Below are 17,446 nucleotides of genomic sequence, written 5' to 3' on the forward strand. Positions count from 1 at the left end.
TGTTATTGTTAGGGTTAGAGTTAGGGTTCTTGTTAGGGTTAGTGTTAAGCTTAGGTTTAGGGTTAGGGTTAGGCTTAGGGTTAGGGTTACGGATAGAGTTAATGTTAGGCTTAAGCATAGGGTTAGGGTTAGGGAGAGGGTTAGGTTTAGCGTTAAGGGTAGGGTTAGGGGTACGGTTAGGTTTAGGGTTAGGGTTAGGGTTAGGGTTAGGTTTAGGATTAGGGTTAGAGTTAGGGTAAGGTTAGAGTTAGAGTTAGGGTTAGGGTTCGGGTTAGGGATTTTGTTAGGACTTAGGTTTCGGCTTAGGTTAAAGGTTAGGGCTAGGGTTAGGTATAGGGTTAGGGGTAGGGTTAGGTTACAGTTAGGGTTAGGGTTTAGGGTTAGTGTTGGGGTTAGGGTTAGGGTTAGATTCAGGTTGGCTTTAGGGTTATGGTATTAGGTTTAACGTTAGAGATAGCGTTAGAGAGAGGGTTAAGTTTAGCGTTAAGGTTAGGTTTAAGGGTAGGGTTAGGGGTAGGGTTGAGGTCAGGGTTAGGGTTAGTGTTAGGGTTAGGGTTAGAATTGAGGTTGGCGTTATTGTTAGCGTTAGAGTTAGGGTTCTCTTTAGAGTTAGGGTTAAGTTTAGGTTTAAGGTTAGGGTTAGGCGTAGGGTTAGGGTTACAGATAGAGTTAATGTTAGGCTTAGGGACAGGGTTAGGGTTAGGAAGAGGGTTAGGTTTAGCGTTAAGTTTAGTGTTAGGGGTAGGGTTAGCAATAGGGTTAGAGTTAGGGTAAGGGTTAGGTTGAGGATTAGGGTTAGGGTTAGGGTAAGTTTAGAGTTAGGGTTAGTGTTAGGGTTAGGATTTAGGGTTAGGGTTAGGGTAGAGGTTAGGGTTAGGGTTATGGTTAGGGTTGAGGTTATAGTTAGTGTTACGGTCAGGGTTAGTGTTAGAGTAAGGATTAGAATTAGGGTTTCAGTTAGGGTTAGGGTTAGGGTTAGGGTTAGCTTTGAGGATAGGACTAGTGTTAGGGTTAGGATTAGGGTTAAGGATAGGGTTAGGAGTAGGATTAGAGTTAGAGTTAGGGTTGAAGTTAGGGTTAGGGTTAGGGTTAGGATTGGTGTTGGAGTTATGGTTAAGGTTAGGTGTAGGGTTAAGTTTAGGGTTAGGGTTAGGGTGAGGGTGAGGGTTAGTGTTAGTGTTAGGGTTAGGGTTTAGGTTAGGGTTAGGGTTAGGGTTAGGATTGGGGTTGTGGTTAGGGTTAATATTATCTTTAGGGTTAGGGTTAGGGTTATGGAGAGAGTTAGGTTTAGCGTTAACGTTAGGATTAGGGGTAGTGTTAGGGTTAGGGTTAGTGTTAGGTTTAGGGGTGGGTTAGGGTTACGGTTAGGTTAGAGTTATGATAAAGGTTAGGGTTAGGGTTAGAATTTACGGTTAGGGTTAGGGTTAGGGCATTTACGGTTAGGGTTAGGGTTAGGATTAGGGTTAGGGTTCGGGTTAGGGTTAGGGTTAGCGTTACGGTTAGGGTTCTGGTTGGAATCGAATGCATTTAGGGTTAGGGTTAGGGTTAGGGTTAGGGTTAGGGCCAGGGTTAGGGTTAGGGTTAAGGTTAGAGTGAATTTAGGGTTAGGTTTAGGGTTAGGGTTAGGGTTAGAGTTAGGGTTAGGGTTAGGGTTAGAGTGCATTTAGGGTTAGGGTTAAGCTTAGAGTTAGGGTTAGGGTTAGGGTTAGGGTTAGCGTTAGGGTTAGGGTAAGGGTTAGGGTTAAAATCGCATTTAGGGTGAGGTTTAGGGTTAGGGTTAGGATTAGCGTAAGGATTAGGGTTAGGGTTATGGTTATGGTTAGGGTTAGGGTTAGGGTTAGGCTTAAGGTTAGCTTTAGGGTTAGGGTAAGGGTTAGGGTTAGGATTGGTGTTGGGGTTAGGGTTAAGGTTAGGGGTAGGGTTAAGTTTAGGGTTAGGGTTAGGGTGAGGGTGAGGGTGAGGGTTAGGCTTAGTGTTAGGGTTGAGGTTAGTGTTCGGGTTAGGGTTAGGATTGGGGTTGGGGTTAGGGTTAATATTATCTTTAGGGTTAGGGTTAGGGTTAGGGAGAGAGTTAGGTTTAGCATTAACGTTAGGATTAGGGGTAGTGTTAGGGTTAGGGTTAGTGTTAGGTTTAGGGTTGGGTTAGGGTTACAGTTAGGTTAGAGTTATGGTAAAGGTTAGGGTTAGGATTAGGATTTACGATTAGGGTTAGGGTTAGGGCAGTTAGGGTTAGGGTTAGGGTTAGGATTAGGATTAGGGTTAGGGTTATTGTTAGGGTTAGTGTTACGGTTAGGGTTCAGGTTGGAATCGAATGCATTTAGGGTTAGGGTAAGGGTTAGGGTTAGGGTTAGGTTTGGTGTTGGGGTTAGGGTTAAGGTTAGGGGTAGGGTTAAGTTTAGGGTTAGGGTTAGGGTGAGGGTGAGGGTTAGTGTTAGGCTTCGTGTTAGGTTTGAGGTTAGGGTTCGGGTTAGGGTTAGGATTGGGGTTGGGGTTAGGGTTAATATTATCTTTAGGGTTAGGGTTAGGGTTAGGGAGAGAGTTAGGTTTAGCGTTAACGTTAGGATTTGGGGTAGTGTTAGGGTTAGGGTTAGTGTTAGGTTTAGGGTTAGGGTTAGGCGTAGGGTTAGGGTTACAGATACAGTTAAGGTTAGGCTTAGGGACAGGGTTAGGTTTAGGAAGAGTGTTAGGTTTCGCGTTCAGTTTAGTGTTAGGGGTAGGGTTAGCGATAGGGTGAGGGTTAGGGTAAGAGTTAGGTTTAGGATTAGGGTTAGGGTTAGGGTAAGTTTAGAGTTAGGGTTAGTGTTAGGGTTAGGATTTAGGGTTAGGGTTAGGGTTGAGGTTAGGGTTAGGGTTATGGTTAGGGTTGAGGTTACGGTTAGCGTTACGGTCAGGGTTAGCGTTAGAGTAAGGATTAGGATTAGGGTTACGGTCAGCGTTAGGGTTAGGGTTAGGGTTAGGTTTGAGGATAGGACTAGTGTTAGGGTTAGGATTAGGGTTAAGGATAGGGTTAGGAATAGGATTAGAGTTAGAGTTAGGGTTGAAGTTAGGGTTAGGGTTATGGTTACGGTTCGGTTCAGGGTTAGGGTTAGAGTTAGGATTGGCGTTGGGCTTAGGGTTAGAGTTAGTGGTAGGGTTAGGGTCAGCGTTAGAGTTAGATTTAGGGTTCGGGTTAGGGTTAGGGTTGAGGTTAGAGTTAGGGTTAGGGTTACGATTAGGGTTAGGATTAGGCTTAGGGTAAGGGTTAGGGTTAGGGTTAGGGTAAGGTTTAGTGTTAGGGTGCATTTAGGGTTAGTGTTAGGATTGGGGTTGGGGTTTGTGTTAGGGTTAGGGGTAGGGTTAGGTTTAGGGTTAGAGTTAGGGTTAGGGTTAGGGTTAGATTTGAGGTTAGAGTTTGGGTTAGGGTTACGGTTAGGGTTAAGATTGGGGTTAGGGGTTGAGTTAGGTTTAGGGTTACGGTCAGGATTAGGGTTAGGGTTCGGGTTAGGGTTAGAGTTAAGCTAAGGGTTAGGGTTACAGTTAAAGTTAGGGTTAGGGTTCGGGTGAGTGGTAGGGTTAGGGTTAGGGTTAGCGTTAAGGTTAGGGTTAGGGTTAGGGTTGGGTTTAGGGTTAGGGTGAGGGTTGGGATTGGGGTTAGCTTTAGGGTTAGAGTTAGGGTTAGGGTTAGAATTTGGGTTTAGGCTAAGTGTTAGGTTTAGTTTAGGGTGCCTTTAGGGTTAATGTTAGGGTTAGGGTTATGCTTGGGGTTAGAATTTAGGTTTAGGTTTAGGTTAGGGTGCATTTAGGGTTAGTGTTAGGGTTAGGGTAATGGTTGGGGTTAGGGTTGGATTCGGGTTGGGGTTAGGGTTAGGGTTATGGTTGGGGTTAGAATTGGGGTTAGGGTTAGAGTTAGGGTTAGAGGTAGAGTTAGGATGAGGATTTAGGATTAGGGTTAGGGTTAGGGTTAGTGTTAAGGTTGGGTTTAGGGTTAGGGTTAGGGTTAGAGTTAGAGTTAAGGTTAGGGTTAAGGTTAGGTTTAAGGTTAGGGTTAGGGTTAGGGTTATGGTTAGGTTTAGGTTTTTGGTTAGAGTACGGATTAGGGTTAGAATTATTGTTAGGGTTAGGGTTAGGGTTAGAGTTAGGGTTAAGGTTAGGCTTAGGGGTAGGTTTAGGGTTAGTGTTAGAGTTAGTGTTAGGATTGGGGTTGTGGTTAGGGTTAGGGGTAGGGTTAAGTTTATGATTAGGGTTAGGGTTAAGGTGAGGGTTACGGTTAGGGTTAGATTGAAGGATAGGGTTACGGGTAGGGTTAGGGTTATGGTAATGGTTAGGAATAGGGTTTGGGTTAGGGTTAGAGTAAGGATTAAGGTTATAATAATTGTTAGGGTTAGGTTTAGGCTTAGGATTAGGGTTAGGGGTTAGGGTTAGGTTTAGGGTTAGGGTTGGATTTAGAGTTAGGGTAAGGGTTAGGATTAGGGTTAGGGTTAGGGTTAGAGTGAGGGTTAGGGTTAGGGTTAAGGTTAGATTCGCTTTGTTGTTAGGGTTTTAGGGTTAGGGTTAGTGTTAAGTATAGGGTTAGGAGAAGGGTTAGGGTTAGGGTTGTGGTTAGGTTTAGGTTTAGGGTTATGGTTAAAATCACATTTAGGTTGAGGTTTAGTGTTAGGGTTAGGGTTAGGGTTAGGGTTGAGGTTAGGGTTAGGGTTAGTGTTAGATTTAGATTTAAAGTAAGGATTACTGTTACGGTTATGCCCAGGGTTAAGCTTAGGGTTAGGGTGAGGTTTAAGGATAGGATTAGAGGTAGGGTTAGGATTGGGATTGGGGTTAGGGTTAGGGTTAGTGGTAGGGTTATATTTAGGGTTAGGATTAGGGTTACGGTGAGGGTCAGGGTTAGGGTTAGGGTTGAGATTAGGGTTAGGGTTAGGGTTAGGATTAGGGTTAGGATTGGTGTTGGCATTATTGTTAGGGTTTGAGATAGGGTTCTCGTTAGGGTTACGGTTAAGGTTAGGTTTAGGGTTAGAGTTAGGCGTAGGGTTAGTGTTACAGATAGAGTTAAGGTTAGGCTTAGGGTCAGGGTTAGGGTTAGGAAGAGGGTTAGGTTTAGTGTCAAGTTTAGGGTTAGGCGTAGTGTTAGCGATAGGGTTAGGGTTAGGGTAAGAGTTAGATTTAGGATTAGTGTTAGGGTTAGGGTAAGGTTAGAGTTAGAGTTAGGTTTAGGGTTAGGGTTAGGGTTAGGGTTAGGATTTAAGGTTAGTGTTAGGGTTAACGTTAGGGTTATTGTTAGGGTTGGGGTTAGGATTAAGGTTAGGGTTAGTGTTAAGTTCAGGATGGGGTTAGGGGTAGGGTTTTAAGGTTAGGGTTGGTGTAAGGGTTAACAATGGGGTTAGGGCTTGGATTAGGGTTGGGGTTAGGGTTAGGGAGAGGGTTAAGTTTAGCGTTAAGGTTAGGGTTAGAGGTATGGTTAGGGTTACGGGTAGGGATAGGGTTAGGACTTAGGTTTAGGCTTAGATTTAGGCTTAGGTTTAGGGTTAGGTATAGGGTGAGGGTTAGGGTTAGGGTTGAGGTTAGGGTTAGGGTTAGTGTTAGGGTTAGGGTTAGGATTGGGGTTGGCTTTATTGTTAGGGTTACAGTTAGGGTTCTGGTCAGTGTTAGGGTGAAGTTTAGGTTTAGGGTTAGGGTTAGGCTTAGGGTTAGGGTTATGGATAGAATTAAGGTTAGGCTTAGGGTCAGGGTTAGGGTTAGGGAGAGGGTTGGGTTTAGCATTAAGGTTAGGGTTAGAGGCAGGGTTACGGGTAGGGTTAGGGTTAGGGTTAGCGTTAAGGTTAGGGTTAGGGTTATGGTTGGGTTTAGGGTTAGGGTAAGAGTTGGGATTGGGATTAGCTTTAGGGTTAGCGTTAGGATTTAGGTTTAGGCTTAGTGTTACGTTTAGTTTAGGGTGTCTTTACGGTAAGTGTTAGGGTTAGGGTTATGGTTGGGGTTAGAATTTAGGTTTAGGTTTAGGTTAGGGTTCATTTAGGGTTAGTGTTAGGGTTAGGGTTATGGTTGGGGTTAAGGTTGGATTCGGGTTGGGGTTAGGGTTAGGGTTATGGTTAGGGTTAGAATTGGGGTTAGGGTTAGAGTTAGGGTTAAGGGTAGAGTTAGGCGAAGGGTTTCTGTTAGAGTTAAGCTTAGGTTTAGGGTTAGAGTTAAGGTTAGGGTTAGGGTTAGAGTTAGGGTTAGAGTTAAGGTTAGGGTTAAGGTTATATTTAAGGTTAGGGTTAGGTTTAGGGTTATGGTTGGGTTTAGGGTTATGGTTAGAGTAAGGATTATGGTTAGAATTATTGTTAGGGTTACGGTTAGGGTTAGAGTTAGGGTTAAGGTTAGGCTTAGGGGTAGGTTTAGGGTTAGTGTTAGGGTTAGGGTTAGGATTGGGGTTGGGGTTAGGGTTAGAGTTAGGGGTAGGGTTAAGTTTATGGTTAGGGTTAGGGTTAGGGTGAGGGTTACGGTTAGGGTTAGGTTGAATGATAGGGTTACGGGTAGGGTTAGGGTTAGAGTAATTGTTAGGAATAGGGTTTGGGTTAGGGTTAGAGTAAGGATTAGGGTTATAATAATTGTTAGGGTTTGGTTTAGGCTTAGGGTTAGGGGTTAGGGTTAGGGTTAGGGTTAGTGTTTGGGTTAGGGTTGGATTTAGACTTAGGGTAAGGGTTAGGATTGGGGTTAGGCTTAGGGTTAGAGTTAGGGTTAGGGTTAGGGTTAGGGTTAGGATTTAGGTTTAGGCTTAGGGTTAGGGTAGGGTTAGGGTTAGGGTTAGATTCGCTTTGGGTTAGGGTTTTAGGGTTAGGCTTAGGTTTAAAGACAGGGTTAAGGTTAGGGTTAGGGTTAGGGTAATAGTTAGGCATAGCGTTAAGGTTAGAATTATTGTTAGGGTTTGTGTTAGGGTTATGGTTAAGGTTAGGCTTAGGGTTAGGTTTCGTAGTAGGGTTATAGTTAGAGTTAGGATTGGTCTTCGGTTAAGGTTATTGTTAGGGTTGGGGTTAGGGATAGGGTTAGGGTTAAATTTAGGGTTAGGTTTAGCGTTAAGGTTAGGGTTAGGGTTAGGGTTAGGTTTAGAATTAGGGTTAGGGTTAGGGTAAAGTTAGAGTTAGGGTTAGGGTTATGGTTAGGACTTAGGTTTAGGCTTTGGGTTAGGCTAAAGGTTAGGGTTAGGGTTACGGTTAGGGTTAGGATTGGGGTTGGGCTTAGGGTTAGGCTTAGGATTTACGTTTAGGCTTTAGGTTAGTGTTAGGGTTAGGGGAAGAGGTATCCTTAGGCTTAAGGTTAGGGTTAGGGTTAGGGTTAGGGTTGGGGTTAGGGTTAGGTTAGAGTTAGGGTTAGGGTTAGCGTTGGGGTTAGAGTTACGGTAAGGATTTAGGGTTAGGGTTAGGGTTAGGGTTGGGGTTAGGGTTAGGGTTAGGGTTAGGATTTAGGTTCAGGCTTAGGGTTAGGGTAGTGTTAGGGTGCATTTAGGGTTAGGGTTAGGGTTAGGGTTAGATTCGCTTTGGGTTAGGGTTTCAGGGTTAGAGTTAGGTTTAAAGACAGGGTTAAGGTTAGGGTTAGGGTTAGGGTAATAGTTAGACATAGCGTTAAGGTTAGAATTATTGTTAGGGTTTGTGTTAGGGTTATGGTTAAGGTTAGGGTTAGGGTTAGGTTTCGTAGTAGGGTTATAGTTAGGGTTAGGATTGGGCTTCGGTTAGGGTTATTGTTAGGGTTGGGGTTAGGGTTAGGGTTATGGTTAAATTAAGGGTTAGGTTTAGCGTTAAGGTTAGGGTTAGGGTTAGGGTTAGGGTTAGGGTTAGGGTTAGGGTTAGAATTAGGGTTAGGGTTAGGGTAAGGTTAGAGTTAGGGTTAGGGTTATGGTTAGGACTTAGGTTTAGGCTTTGGGTTAGGCTAAAGGTTAGGGTTAGGGTTAGGGTTAGGATTGGGGTTTTGCTTAGGGTTAGGCTTAGGATTTACGTTTAGGCTTTAGGTTAGTGTTAGGGTTAGGGGAAGAGGTATCCTTAGGCTTAAGGTTAGGGTTAGGGTTAGGGTTAGGGTTGGGGTTAGGGTTAGGTTAGAGTTAGGGTTAGGGTTAGCGTTGGGGTTAGAGTTAGGGTAAGGATTTAGGCTTAGGGTTAGTGTTGTGTTTAGGTTTAAGGTTAGGGTTAGGGTTAGGATTGGGGTTGGGGTTAGGGTTAGCGTTAGAGGTAGGGTTTGGGTTAGGGTGAGTGTTAGGGTTAAAGATAGGCTTAGGGTTAGATTTGAGGTTAGGGTTTGGTTTAAGGTTACGGTTAGGGTTATGATTGGGGTTAGGGTTTGAGTTAAGGTTAGGGTTAGGTTAAGGGTTAAGGTTAGGGTTAGGGTTAGGGTTAGGGTTAGAGTTAAGCTAAGGGTTAGATTTAGAGTTAAGGTTAGGGTTAGGGTTAGAGTTAGGGTTAGGGTTAAAGTTAGAGTTATGGTTAGGGTTAAGATTAGAGTTAAGGTTAGGCTTAGGGTTAGTGTTATGGTTTGAGTTAGGGATAGTGCTAGTGTTAGGGTTAGATTTGAGGTTAGGGTTTGGTTTAGGGTTACGGTTAGGGTTAGGATTGGGGTTAGGGTTTGAGTTAGGGTTAGGGTTAGGGTAAGGGTTAGGGTTAGGGTTAGTGTTAGGGTTAGGTTTGAGGATAGTATTAAGGTTAAAGTTAGGATTAATGTTAGGGTTAGGATTTAGGGTTAGGTTTAGGGTTAGGGTTACGATTGGGGTTGGGGATAGAGTTGAGCTTAGGGTTAGGGTTAGGGTCAGCATTAGAGTTCGGTTTAGAGTTAGGGTTAGGGTTAGGGTTGAGGTTAGGATTAGGGTTACGGTTAGGGTTGAGATTAGGGTTAGCGTTAGGGTTAGGGTTAGGCTTAGAGTAAGGATTAGGTTTAGGGTTATGGTTAGGGTTAGGTTTAGAGTTAGGGTTAGGTTTGAGGATAGGATTAGGGTGAGGGTTAGGATGAGGGTTAAGGATAGGGTTAGGAGTAGGATTAGGGTTAGGGTTAGGGTTGAGGTTAGGATTAGGGTTATGGTTAGGGTTATGGTTAGGGTTAGAGTTAGGGTTAGAATTGCAGTTGGGGTTTGACTTAGGGTTAGGCGTAGAGTTAGGGTCAGCGTGAGAGTTAGGGTTGTGGTTACGGTTAGGGTTAGGGTTGAGGTTAGGGTTAGGGTTAGTGTTGCGGTTAGGGTTAGGATTGGATTTAGGGTTAGGGTTAGGGTTGGGGTTAGGGTAAGGGTTAGGTTTAGGGTTAGGGTTAGGGTTAGGGTTAGAGTTAATGTTAGGGTGAGGGTTAGATTTAAGGTTAGTGTTAGGGTTAGAGTCAGGGTCAGGGTTAGAGTTAGATTTAAGTTTAGTGTTAGTGTTAGAGTTAGAATTAGGGTTAGAGTTAGAGTTAAGGTTAGGATTAGGGTTAGTGTTAGTGTTAGGGTTAGGGTTAGGATTGGGATTGTCGTTATTGTTAGGGTTAGAGTTAGGGTTCTCGATAGGGTTAGGGTTAGGGTTAGGGTTAGGGTTAGGATTGGGGTTGGGGTTAGGGTTAGGGTTATGGTTAGAGTTAAGGTTAGTATTAGGATTAAAGTTAAGGTTATGGTTAGGGTTAGAGTTAGGGTTAGGGTTAGAGTTAGAGTTAAGGTTAGGGTTAGGGTTAGAGTTAAGGTTAGGGTTAGGGTTAGGATTTGGGTTAGGGTTAGTCGTAGGGTTAGGGTTAGGGTTGGGGTTAGGGTTAGGTTAGAGTTAGGGTTAGGGTTAGGGTTGGGGTCAGAGTTAGGGCAAGCATTTAGGGTTAGGGGTGGGGTTAGAGTTAGGGTAAGGATTTAGGCTTAGGGTTAGGTTTGTGGTTAAGTTTAGGGTTAGGGTTAGGGTTAGGATTGGGCTTGGGGTTAGGGTTAGGGTTAGGGTTAGGGTAAGGGTTAGGTTTAGGCTTAGGGTTAGGGTTAGGGTTAGGGTTAGGGTTAGGGTTACGGTTAGAGTTAATGTTAGGGTTAGGGTTAGATTTAAGGTTAGTGTTAGGATTAGAGTCAGGGTCAGGGTTAGAGTTAGAGTTAAGGTCAGGGTTAGTGTGAGAGTTAAGGTTAGGGTTAGTCGCGAGGTTAGGGTTAGGTTTATCATTAAGTTTAGAGTTAGGGTTAGGGTTAGGGTTAGCGTTGGGTTAGGGTTATGGTATTAGGTTTAGAGTTAGGTTTAGGGTTAAGGAGAGGTTTAAGTTTAACGTTAAGATTAGGGTTAGGGGTAGGTTTAGGTTTAGGGTTAGGATTAGGGTTAGAACTTAAGTTTAGGCTTAGGGTTAGGCTTAGATTTAGGGTTAGGTTTAGGGTTAGCGTTAGGGTTAGGGTAAGGTTAGAGTTAGGGTTAGGGTTATGGTTAGGACTTAGGTTTAGGCTTCGGGTTAGGCTAAAGGTTAGGGTTAGGGTTATGGTTAGGGTTAGGATTGGGGTTGGGCTTAGGGTTAGGCTTAGGATTTACGTTTAGGCTTTAGGTTAGTGTTAGGGTTAGGGGAAGAGGTATCCTTAGGCTTAAGGTTAGGGTTAGGGTTAGGGTTAGGGTTGGGGTTAGGGTTAGGTTAGAGTTAGGGTTAGGGTTAGGGTTGGGGTTAGAGTTAGGGTAAGGATTTAGGCTTAGGGTTAGTGTTGTGTTTAGGTTTAGGGTTAGGGTTAGGGTTAGGATTGGGGTTGGGGTTAGGGTTAGCGTTAGAGGTAGGGTTTGGGTTAGGGTGAGTGTTAGGGTTAAAGATAGACTTAGGGTTAGATTTGAGGTTAGGGTTTGGTTTAAGGTTACGGTTAGGGTTATGATTGGGGTTAGGGTTTGAGTTAAGGTTAGGGTTAGGTTAAGGGTTAAGGTTAGGGTTAGGGTTAGGGTTAGGGTTAGAGTTAAGCTAAGGGTTAGATTTAGAGTTAAGGTTAGGGTTAGAGTTAGGGTTAGGGTTAAAGTTAGAGTTATGGTTAGGGTTAGGATTAGAGTTAAGGTTAGGCTTAGGGTTAGTGTTATGGTTTGAGTTAGGGATAGTGCTAGTGTTAGGGTTAGATTTGAGGTTAGGGTTTGGTTTAGGGTTACGGTTAGGGTTAGGATTGGGGTTAGGGTTTGAGTTAGGGTTAGGGTTAGGGTAAGGGTTAGGGTTAGGGTTAGTGTTATGGTTAGGTTTGAGGATAGTATTAGGGTTAAAGTTAGGATTAATGTTAGGGTTAGGATTTAGGGTTAGGTTTAGGGTTAGGGTTATGATTGGGGTTGGGGATAGAGTTGAGCTTAGGGTTAGGGTTAGGGTCAGCATTAGAGTTCGGTTTAGAGTTAGGGTTAGGGTTAGGGTTGAGGTTAGGATTAGGGTTACGGTTAGGGTTGAGATTAGGGTTAGCATTAGGGTTAGGATTAGGTTTAGAGTAAGGATTAGGTTTAGGGTGATGGTTAGGGTTAGGTTTAGAGTTAGGTTTAGGTTTGAGGATAGGATTAGGGTGAGGGTTAGGATGAGGGTTAAGGATAGGGTTAGGAGTAGGATTAGGGTTAGGGTTAGGGTTGAGGTTAGGTTTCGGGTTATGGTTAGGGTTAGAGTTAGGGTTAGGATTGCAGTTGGGGTTTGACTTAGGGTTAGGCGTAGAGTTAGGGTCAGCGTGAGTGTTAGGGTTGTGGTTACGGTTAGGGTTAGGGTTGAGGTTAGGGTTAGGGTTAGTGTTGCGGTTAGGGTTAGGATTGGATTTAGGGTTAGGGTTAGGGTTAGGGTTAGGGTTAGCGTTAATGTTAGAGTGAGGGTTAGATTTAAGGTTAGTGTTAGGGTTAGAGTCAGGGTCAGGGTTAGAGTTAGATTTAAGTTTAGTGTTAGTGTTAGAGTTAGAATTAGGGTTAGAGTTAGAGTTAAGGTTAGGATTAGGGTTAGTGTTAGGGTTAGGGTTAGGATTGGGATTGGCGTTATTGTTAGGGTTAGAGTTAGGGTTCTCGATAGGGTTAGGGTTAGGGTTAGGGTTAGGATTGGGGTTGGGGTTAGGGTTAGGGTTAGGGGTAGGTTTAGGGTTAGTGTTATGGTTAGAGTTAAGGTTAGTATTAGGATTAAAGTTAAGGTTATGGTTAGGGTTAGAGTTAGAGTTAAGGTTAGGGTTAGGGTTAGAGTTAAGGTTAGGGTTAGGGTTAGGATTTGGGTTAGGGTTAGTCGTAGGGTTAGGGTTAGGGTTGGGGTTAGGGTTAGGTTAGAGTTAGGGTTAGGGTTAGGGTTGTGGTCAGAGTTAGGGCAAGGATTTAGGGTTAGGGTTAGGGTTAGGGGTGGGGTTAGAGTTTGGGTAAGGATTTAGGCTTAGGGTTAGGGTTGTGGTTAGGTTTAGGGTTAGGGTTAGGGTTAGGATTGGGGTTGGGGTTAGGGTTAGGGTTAGGGTAAGGGTTAGGTTTAGGCTTAGGGTTAGGTTTAGGGTTAGGGTTAGGGTTAGGGTTACGGTTAGGGTTAGTGTCAGGGTTAGATTGCATTTAGGGTTAGGGTTAGGGTTAGAGTCAGAGTTAGAGTTTGGAGCTGGGTTATGGTTAGCGTCAGAGTTAGGGTTAGGGTCAGGGTCAGGTTTAGGATCAGGGTCAGGGTCAGCATCAGGTCAGGGTCAGGATTAGGGTTAGGGCAATGGTTAGGTTTAGGGTTAGGGTTAGGATTAGAATTATGCACATTTAGGGTTAGTGTTAGGGTTAGGGTTAGGGTTAGAGTTAGAGTTAGGGTTAGGGTTAGGGTTAGGGTTAGGGTTAGGGTTAGGGTTAGGGTTAGGGTTAGGGTTGGGTTTAGGGTTAGGGTTAGGGTTAGGGTTAGGGTTAAGAAAAGGTTTAGTGCTAAAGTTAGAGTTAGGGTTAGTGTTAGGGTAATGGTTAGGGTTAGGGTTAGTGTTAAGATTAGGCTTAGTGTTAGGGTAAGAGTTAGGGTTTAGGGTCAGGTTTAGGGTTAGGTTTATGTTTTGCGTTACGGTTAGGGTTAGTGTTAGGGTTAAGGTTAGAGTGCATTTAGGGTAAGGGTTAGGGTTAAGGTCATGTTTAGGATTAGGGTTAGCATCAAATGCATTCCAGGGTTAAGGTTAGGGTTCGGGTTAGGGTTAGGTTTAGGGTTAAGGTTAGGGTTAGTGTTAGGGTTAGATTGCATTTAGGGTTAGGGTTAGGGTTAGAGTCAGAGTTAGAGTTTGGAGCTGGGTTATGGTTAGCGTCAGAGTTAGAGTTAGGGTCAGGGTCAGGATTAGGATCAGGGTCAGGGTCAGGATCAGGTCTGGGTCAGGATTAGGGTTAGGGCAATGGTTAGGTTTAGGTTTAGGGTTAGGGTTAGAATTGTGCGCATTTAGGGTTAGTGTTAGGGTTAGGGTTAAGGTTAGGTTTAGGGTTAGGTTTAGAGTTAGGTTTAGTGTTCATTTTAGGATTAGGGTTAGTGTTTGGCTCAGGCTTAAGCTTAGGGTGCATTTTAGGGGTAGCGTTAGAGTTAGAATATGAAAAATGGAGGTATGATTGGGTTTAGAATCGCGTTAAGTTTAGGTTTTGAATAGTATGCATTTAGGGTTAGGGTTAGGGTTAGGGTTAAGGTCAGGTTTAGTGTTATGGTTAGGTTTAGGGTTAGGGTCAGGGTTAGGGTTAGGGTTATGGTTGTGGTTATGGTCAGGGTTAGGTTAGGGTCAGGGTTAGTATTAGAATCAGTGTGAGGTTTAGCGTCAGGGTCACGGTTAGGGTCAGGGTAAAGGTTAGTGTTAGTGTCAGGGTTAGGTTTATTGTTAGGGTTAAGGTTAGGTTTAGGGTTAGTGTTAGTGGTAGGGTTAGGGTTAGGGTTTGGGTTAGGTTTAAGGTTAGGGTTAGGATTAGAATTAAGGTTAGGGTTAGATTGCATTGAGGGTTAGGGTTAGGGTTAGGGAATAGAGTTAGGGTTAGGGTTAGAATTAGGGTTTGCGTTGGGCTTAGGGTTAGGTTTAGGGTTAGGGTTAGAGTGCATTTAGGGCTAGGGCTAACCCTAACCCTAATATTAAAGCTCCATGGTTCTCTATATTCTCTTCATGGACAATATGAGTTTCTGTCTTTACAAATTTCCTAGAGGTTACCTCATTGTTTAAGATTTGTCCAATTCTCGATCGAAATATTCCAAATCAACACATGTTGGCAAAAAACATAAAGAGCCAACTCTGAAGTAATACATGAAAACTGTTAATCTCCAGATATTAAATCTGCAGCCATGACTTTAATACAGGGTTTCAAGTGACCTGGGAAATATTTGTAAGTATCATATTCTCCATTTATCCTTTGACCCATATGGTAGAGACACTTTCAAGTATCTCTACACATACATTGAATCCAAGGAAGATAATACATTAACAAACTTGTTTCCCTTGACTCTCTACATTGACAAAATGGGCTTCAATTTCCATATATTTCCTGGATGTTATCTCCGTATTTGTTCTACGCCCAATTGTAGTATAAAGGATTAACAATGAACACATTTTGGCGAATAACCTAAAGAGAAAACTTTCAAGAAATATATGCAGTGGGAAAATCTCTAGTTATCTTATCTGCAACAATGTGTTTAACATACGCTTTTCAGGAAGCTGGGAAATATTCGTAAATTACAAATTCTCAAGTGCTCCATTTGCCAAAATGGTAGATACACTTTAAGGTATCTCAACACATACATTGAACCCAAGGAAGATAATACATTCACAACCTTTGTCACCTTTACTCTCTTCATGGACAATAGGAACTTCAATCTAATAAAAATTTCCTGGAGCTTGTCTCACTGTTTAAGATTTCCCCAAGTGTAGGCCATGCGAATCCAAATAAACACCTTTGGGGAAATAACCTAAAGACAAACTCTGAAGGAATATATGTAAAGGGGAACCCTCCAGTTCTCTTATCTGCAGCAATTACTTCATTGCGAGCTTTTCAGGAACCTGGGAATTATTGGTAAAGATCACATTTTCAATTGCTCCATTTCCCAATACAGTAGATACACTAAAGATTTCTCAAGACATACATTGTTGCTTTGCTTGCATGTCTCTCATTGCTCTTCCCAGTTTTTCCTCCCCGTCTCTAACTTGATTTTCAAAATCCTTTTTGAGCTCTTCCATAGCCTGAGCCCACTGATTGGGTGGGATACAGAAGCCTTGCAGTCTCTGTCTTTCCCTGATGCTAAGCATTGTTCTTCCTCATCAGAAAGAAAGAGAGGAAATACCTGTTCACCAGGAAAGTAATCTTCTATAGTCTTCTATTTTTCCCTTTTCTGGGCATCTTCCCAACCAGTGACTTGACTTCTGAATATTCTCTTCCCAACCACTTAGCAACCAGGTGAAACCAACTAGCGCTTGGGGTCTGAGATTCAAATGCTGCTTCCCAGCCTCAGGGCTTTGGGCGGGGGCGGGGCTGCTATTGAGTGTGACATATAGTTCAGGTGCTCAGGAGGGGACGGGGCCGCCTCACATGTGCAGTTCCCTCAGGGGGTTTCTGCAGAGACCTTGAACAATGGATCCAGGCTTCAGCTTCCTTGGGGAGCCCGGGTCTGCTCCCACCCCTGCTGCTGCCTCCCGAGGGGGCCTGAGTAATGGGGACACCCGACTCCCCTCTCGAACTGCCAAAGAGACCCTCTCCCCACCCCTTGTCACCTGTGGGTGGTGGGAGCCACGCAGCTGCTGCAGATTCCATCCCTGAAGCCAGCTGCGCCCAAGTAGGTCTGGGCTCCACTCCAGGTCCGCAGAGTGAAGGAGCTCTTGGAAGAGGTTTTCAGGCCCTCTAGAACAGAAATCTCGTCCCCTCCCTTGTTCTGTGGCTTCTACTGCTCAAGAATTTAGGGTTAGGGTTAGGGTTAGGGTTAAGGTTAGGGTTAGGATTAGGGTTAGGGTTAGGGTTAGGCTTAGGGTTAAGGTTAGGGTTAGGGTTAGGGCTAGGTTGAGGGTTAGGGTTAGGGTTAGGGTTAGGGTTAGTGTTAGTGTATGGGTTAAGGTTAAGGTTAGGATTAGAGTTAGGGTTAGAATCGAGGGTTAGAATCGAGTGCATTTTAGGGTTAGGTTTAGGGTTAGGGTTAAGGTTAGGGTTAGTGTTAGTGTTAGGGTTAGGGTCAGGTTTAAGGTTAGTATTAGAGTTTAGGGTTAGTGTTAGGGTTAGGGTTAGGGTTGGGGATAGGGTTAGGGTTAGGGTTAGAGTCAGGGTTAGGGTTAGGGTGAGGATTAGAGTTCGGATCAGGGTTAGGGTTAGCGTCAGAGTTAGGTTTAGGGTCAGGTTCAGGGTTAGGGTCGGGTCAGGGTCTGGGTCAGGGTCAGGGTCAGGGTTAGGGTTAGGGTAAGGTTCAGGGTTAAGGTTATTGTAAGGGTTAAGGTTAGGGTTGGGTGAGGGTTAGGGTTAGGGTTTATGTTAGTATCGAGTGCTTTTAGGGTTAGGGTTAGAGTTAGGCTTAGGGTTATGTTTAGAGTGCATTTAGTGTTAGGGTTAGGGTTAGGGTTAGGGTTATTGAGTGCATTTACAGTTAGGGTTAGGGTTAGAGTTAGGGTTAAGGTAAGGTCAGGTTTAGGGTTAGGGTTAGAATCGAGAGTTAGAATTGAGTGCATTTTAGGGTTAGGGTAAGGGTTAGGGTTAGTGTTCAGGTTAGGGTTAGGGTTAGGCTTAGGGTTAGGGATAGATTGCATTTAGAGTTAGGGTTAGAGTTAAGGTTAGGTTTAGGGTTAGGGTTAGGATAATGTGCATTTAAGGTTAGGGTTAGGGTTAGGGGTAGAGTGCATTTATGGTTAGGGTTAGGGTTAGGGTTAGGGTTATGTTTAGGGTTAGGGTTCGGGTTTGGGTTAGGGTTAGGGTTAGGGTTAGGTTTAGGGTTAGGGTTTGGTTTAGTGTTATTGTTAGGGTGAGAGTGCATTTAGGGTTAGGGTTAGGGTTAAGGTCAGGTTTAGGGTTAGGGTTAGAATCGACAGTTAGAATCGAGTGCATTTCAGGGATAGGGTTAGGGTTAGGGTTAGGGTTACCTTTAGGGTTAAGGTTAGGGTTAGGGTTAGGGTTAGATTGCATTTAGGGTTAGTGTTAGGGTTAGAGTCAGAGTTAGAGTTTGAAGCTGGGTTATGGTTAGCGTCAAAGTTAGGGTTAGGGTCAGGGTCAGGATTAGGGTCAGGGTCAGGGTCAGGATCAGGTCAGGGTCAGGATTAGGATTAGGGCAATGGTTAGGTTTAGGGTTAGGGTTAGGGTTAGGGTTAGAATTGTGCGCATTTAGGGTTAGGGTGAGGGTTAGGGTTAAGGTTAGGTTTAGGGTTAGGGTTAGAGTTAGGTTTAGTGTTCATTTTAGGATTAGGGTTAGTGTTTGGCTCAGGCTTAAACTTAGGGTGCATTTTAGGGGTAGCGTTAGAGTTAGAATACGAAGAATGGAGGTATGATTGGGTTTAGAATCGCGTTAAGTTTAGGGTTTGAATAGAATGCATTTAGGGTTAGGGCTAGGGTTAAGGTCAGGTTTAGTGTTATGGTTAGTGTTATGGTTAGGGTTAGGGTTATGGTTGTGGTTATGGTCAGGGTTAGGTTAG

The 17,446-nt window shown here is 43.9% G+C and overlaps 1 protein-coding gene across 1 annotated transcript in view; it reads right to left on the reverse strand.

The window, feature by feature from the left end:
* The window catches only part of LOC140511159 (uncharacterized), a 43,988-nt gene extending 28,808 nt beyond the window's left edge, over positions 1–15,180 (reverse strand). Inside the window, exon 1 of the mRNA XM_072620176.1 lies at positions 15,127–15,180. The gene's annotated coding sequence lies outside the window, so the exon portion shown is untranslated. The remainder of the gene's footprint in view (positions 1–15,126) is intronic.
* Positions 15,181–17,446: the final 2,266 nt, after the last annotated feature.

The sequence above is a fragment of the Notamacropus eugenii genome, chromosome 6, assembly GCF_028372415.1.
Source record: "Notamacropus eugenii isolate mMacEug1 chromosome 6, mMacEug1.pri_v2, whole genome shotgun sequence".
In the NCBI taxonomy this organism is placed as follows: Eukaryota; Metazoa; Chordata; class Mammalia; order Diprotodontia; family Macropodidae; genus Notamacropus; species Notamacropus eugenii.